Genomic DNA, 6000 nt, shown 5'->3' with positions numbered 1-6000 from the left:
CCACATTGCTACCTGTTTTTATTCACCAATATGCTACAGCTGCGTAGGCGCTGAAAGTCGCGTCGACAAACACATGCAGTTGAATCTCATTGGCTGACATTAATCTTTCAGAATAGCAGCGTGGGACAGAGAAACTCGATACCTTTTGGAAAAAATCCCACCATGACGTCCATTTAATGTTAAGTTGTTGTGGCAGTGGCTCATCCCATTCGATTTGATATCTCCAGAGTGACTGTTGCAAAAGTTTGATGTATATTGTTATATTTGCGAGAAATCCAAACGGATCGTAAATGGCCATAACAATACCGAGAAGTTCTCTTTTCGTAGGCGGTCGTTTGCAATTTAGTACATCACGTAAAATTTTGTGAAATTTAACGTGGAATTCGAAGGTGTCGTTAAGGGTATTCCAAAACATGCCCAAAACTTTATCGGCAGCTGATTTATGTTCCATATCAACATATGTTACGGATGTGTCACCTTCTCTCCCCAGTTTGATTTGTAAAGATTTGTCATTTGACACGAAGTTCCGCAATTTGAAACCTGCTGCTGAGTTGATGTATATAACTTCTCTTACGACTTCCTCAGCTTCGACTGAGTTCGCAAAACTGACTACCAAATCGTCGACATACATATTATTAACAACGACGGTGGCTCCTCGTGGCATACCAGACTCATATTTCTTGGCGTTTAAATTTTTAATATATTCTGCACAGCATGGCGAGCACACGGCTCCGAAAATCATGGATTGCATTACGTATAGTCGAACGGGCTCTGACGAATCCCCATCACGCCACAAAAATCGCTGTGAGTTTTGATCGACATCCCTTATGGCTACTTGGGAAAACATCTCTTGTATATCGGCCGCTACTGCTACAGAGCCTTGACGGAATTTGTATATTACGGCGATAAGTGACTGTGCATGTTCCGGCCCTTTGAGCAAAGCCGAATTAAGTGAAACATTGGATGTGGCAGCGGCTGCGTCAAACACAATTCGAAGCTTGTTGGGCTTATGTGGATTTACTACCCCAAAATGTGGCAAATACCATGTGTTTGGACTTGTTTGTGCAACCTCATCTCGCGACAATAACCTAGCATAACCTTTTTGAACATACTTCTCAATTTCGCTTCTATATCTTGTGTTGAAATTACTATCTTTTGACATACGCGACTCTAGGTTTCTCAAGCGCTGATATGCCATGTCAAAACTAAATGGAAGTGTTGTGTGATCACTGCGCCACAACAATCCAACTTCGTATTTTTGATCCAACTCTTTCAATGTTTCTTCTAAAATCACTCTGGCACGTCGATTGTCATCGGACTCCAATATAATGTTAGTGCTACGTACACCAAAACTATCAACTGAGTAGTACTCACTCACCAGTTTATGCAACTCCTGTAATGACTGTTTCTTGTGGACATGCAACACGCGTGGATGCATTTCTTGGCTTTGCTTGAGTGGTCCATATACTATCCACCCCAACTGAGTTGCTATTGCGATAGGCTTGTTTGGTCCTGCATCGACCGTTTTATTGGAAATACCCAAATAACTATTGTCGAGACCCAGTAAAACTACAGGTTTGGCATTATAATAGCTTGTTACGGGCAACGACTGAAGGTGAGCAAACTTTTCTTTTTCAATCGACTGGATTGGTAAATTAAGCGACCTTACCGTGTGAACATTTTTAATATTATATTCGGTATAACTACCCTTGATTGTGACTGAAACCTTTCTAGAATTTTCTTTAACCTGACTCTCACCATACCATTGCAAAGTCAGAGGTATGGTTTGACCACGTAGACCTAATGTGTTAGCGACGTTCTCTTCTAAAAGAGTGATAGATGAACCCTCATCAAACATTGCATATACAGATATACTTCCGTTTGGCCCAGACAATGTTATTGGCAATATCTTAAAAAGCGTTGATTGTTTATCATCATGACAATTTAATACACGTTGCACTTCTTCAGGGGTTGGAGCTAATTGAGATGCATCCAAATGCAACAACTTATGATGCATCCGTTTACAACCATTATATGAACATTCTTTACGTTGGCGACAATTACCCAGACTATGCCCTTTACAAAGACATCCAAAGCATAATCTGTTGTTTTTGACAAAACTCCATTTTGTTGGTATATCACCCGATAGAAACTGACGACAATCTTCTAGTTTGTGTGACTGTCCACACTTTATGCATGTACCTTTCGTTTCAGACTGTACCTCGTTATTATGCAGGACTCTGCGTGTAGAATTTGTAGCAGATCCATTGTGACGTGTTACTGTGCGTGACTGCGCAGTCGACGTTGACTGCGATACGTTGGCTTCAATAGTCCGAAGCGAGACATTTGACACTCCTGGCAATAAAGAAACGACTTTAGCTATTTCACTTAACCACTCACCAAAGTTTTCCACTGTTGGAAAAGGTACAATAGTTGCTGTTCTTTGGCTCCATTCATACTGCTTGGATGGCGGTAACTTCCCAACTAAACATTCGAGTAGCGTAGGGTTCATTAAATGATGTGAACACCTAGCTGATTTAAAAAAGGCAATAATATTTCTGACGCGATTCGAGAAATCCAATATTTGATCTAAGTGATTCTCGTTTATAGGCTGAAATCGTTGTACTTTTTGCAGTTGTGCTTTAATTAGTAATTCCGGACGACCGAAGTTGAATTCCAACTCCTGAATGACCCGTGGAACATCTTCGGGGTAGATAAGCAACGACGTGACGGCTCTCTTAGCAGCACCTTGCAGCGCTTTGTGAAGGCGTATTAGGTTCTGCCTGTTGCTATAATGGAATTCATTTGTTGTATCATTATAATTGGCCAAAAACAAAGGCCAATCTTCTGGATTGCCATCGAAATTTGGCAATGGAAATAGCTTGACGGCAGAATTATCCATCAAAGTTAAGGCGGCGCTGTTCATGGTAGGCGTTTGCGTTGGCGTTGGCGGCATATATATTGATGATGGTGTCGGCTGAATTCTTTCTTGTTGTTGTATTGACGGCTGATTTTGCGATAATAAATGCGCATGACTTGACGTTGACATTTGCGATTGATTTTGCGCTGACTGCGCTTGCATAGACGCTGGCATTTGTGACTGATTTTGCGCTGACTGCGCTTGCATATACGTTGACGTTTGCGTTGGCGACTTCATGGTTTCGGGAGTTGCAGCGTTGACAAAGCTGACTCCGATTTCTTGCCTGTTACCAATTGCATCACTTCGCAGCGCTTCTACACATGCTTGCAATGACGCAATGCTAGAAACCAACAATGCGATTTGGTCACTGGCAATGGCAACGACTGAAGCACCCGCTAAATTCTCCGCACCTCCTGACTGGTCAGCTTGCTGTTCTTCCATCTCGCTTGATGAATCGTACTGCGACTTGTCACTCAATGACTCCTGGCTTTTTGTAATTTTCCTTTTTTGTAATCTCGTAAACATTTAAATTTTAATACGCGATATAGAGAACAAATTTCTTTAAACAAATGTAGACAAAAATGCCCACAAAGAAAACTAACCAAATAAAAAGTTATTGATCAATTTATTCAATTTGATTTCCGTGTGCGCGTTAAAGAAATTTGATGTTCTCTCTATGAAATTTTTCCGCGAATCGACATTTCGTTTCATAGAATGTTCGTTTCAGTTGATACATATGTATAATTTGAATTTCATTTATGTGTTGGTACATGTATTGTAAGTATATAAAGATTAATTGCAAGTATTGGAAGTTGACATATAAATTGAGAGGATTTGAACATACATTTTATTATTTGATCAAATAGAAAATTCGAATAAGAATACTCAAATTTGTGCAGGGTTGTATTTAATTTTTACATTTGGGGATTAATAGTATTGCGACAACAAGAGGACTTTACTTTTCAATTGCCTACCTAGTCCAAAGTAGCATTTATTGGCAAGATTGATTCTTCGCTGGATTTCAGTGCTGATGTTGTTGCTAGCGTTGATGCTGGTTCCCAAATAAACGAAGTCTTTTACTATTTCGAAATTATGGCTGCCAACAGTAGCGTGGTTGCCAAGGCGCATATGCGCTGACTCTTTGCTCGATGACAGCAGGTACTTCGTTTTGTCCTCATTCACCATCAAACCCATCTTTACCGCTTCTTTGTCCAGCTTGGAGTAAGCAGAACTAACAGCGCGGGTGTTTAGGCCGATGATATCAATGTCATCAGCATATGCCAGTAATTGCACGCTTTTATAGTATATTGTTCCAGTGCGGTTAAGTTCTGCAGCTAGTATAATTTTCTCCAGCATCAAATTAAAGAAATCGCATGATAGGGGGTCACCCTGTCTGAAACCTCGTTTAGTTTCGAACGGCTCGGAGAGGTCCTTCCCAATTCTGACTGAGCTGATGGTGTTGCTCAACGTCATTTTGCACAGCCGTATAAGTTTTGCGGGGAAACCAAATTCAGACATAGCGGCATATAGGCAGCTCCTTTTCGTGCTGTCGAAGGCGGCTTTAAAGTCGACGAAGAGGTGATGTGTGTCGATTCTCTTTTCACGGGTTTTTTCCAAGATGTGGCACATTGTGAAAATCTGGTCGATGGTAGATTTACCAGGTGTGAAGCCGCACTGATAAGGTCCAATCAGCCGGTTCACGGTGGGCTTCAATCTTTCGCACAATACACTTGAAAGGACCTTATATGCGATATTAGGAAGGCTGATTCCATGATAGTTGGTGCATTTTGCAGTATCCCCCTTCTTGTGGACTGGGCAAAGAACACTTAGATTCCAACCGTCGGGCATGCTTTCGTCCGCCCATATTTTGCTAAGAAGCTGCTGCATGCGCCTTACCAACTCCTCGCCGCCGAACTTGAATAGCTCCGCAGGCAATCCATCAGCGCCTACGGCCTTGTTGTTTTTCAATCTGGTTATTGCTATTCTAACTTCGTCATAATCGGGCGGGGGGACATATATTCCATCATCATCGATTGCGGGATCGGGTTCTTCATCTCTGCGCGGTGAATTGCTGCCTCCATTTAGGAGAGCAGAGAAGTGTTCCCTCCATAATCTAAGCACTCTCTGGACATCAGTTACAAGGTCGCCGTTTTCATTCCTACAGGAGTTTTCCCCGGTCTCAAAACCTTCCGTCTGCCGCCGTATTTTTTGGTAGAATTTTCGGGCGTTATTCCTGGTGGCTAGCAGCTCAAGCTCCTCGCACTCACGCCTTTCTGCTTCTGCGTTTTTTTTCCTGAAAAGGCGTCTTGCTTCCCTTTTCAACTCACGATAGCGTTCACACACTCCTCTTGTCGCGCTCGCTTTTAACGTAGCCCTGTAGGCAGCGTCTTTTCTTTCGGTTGCAACGCGGCATTCTTCATCATACCAGTTGTTTTTTCGTGGCCGCCGGTAACCAATTTTTTCCTCGGCGGCGGTACGAAGTGCTTTGGAGATATGCTCCCACTGCTCCTGTATTCCTTCAGGATGAGTTATGCCCTCAGAGAGCAGGTGTGAGAGTCGAGTTGCGAAATCATTGGCAGTCTGTTGTGATTGAAGCTTTTCGACGTCTAGCTTTCCTTGTGTTTTGTGTTCCTTGTTTTTAGCCGCGTTGAGGCGGGAGCGTATTTTGGCTGCAACGAGATAATGGTCCGAATCGATGTTAGGTCCTCGGATCGTGCGCACATCTAAAACACTGGAGGCATGCCGTCCGTCTATCACAACGTGATCGATCTGATTGCGAGTATTTCGATCAGGAGACAGCCATGTAGCTTGATGTATCTTTTTATGCATGAACCTCGTGCTTGATATGACCATGTTTCGAGCACCGGCAAAGTCAATCAGCCTCAGTCCGTTAGGAGAAGTTTCATTGTGTAGGCTGAACTTTCCGACTGTAGGGTCAAAAACACCTTCTTTGCCCACCCTGGCGTTAAACTCGCCAAGCACGACTTTTATATCATGACGGGGGCAGTGCTAGTATGTGGGTTCTAATTGTTCATAAAAAGTGTCTTTCACCTCATCGTCTTTCTCCTCTGTCGGCGCAT

This window comes from Eurosta solidaginis, chromosome 1 (genome assembly GCF_040869045.1).
Source record: "Eurosta solidaginis isolate ZX-2024a chromosome 1, ASM4086904v1, whole genome shotgun sequence".
Classification (NCBI taxonomy): Eukaryota; Metazoa; Arthropoda; class Insecta; order Diptera; family Tephritidae; genus Eurosta; species Eurosta solidaginis.
This window is presented reverse-complemented; position numbering follows the sequence as displayed.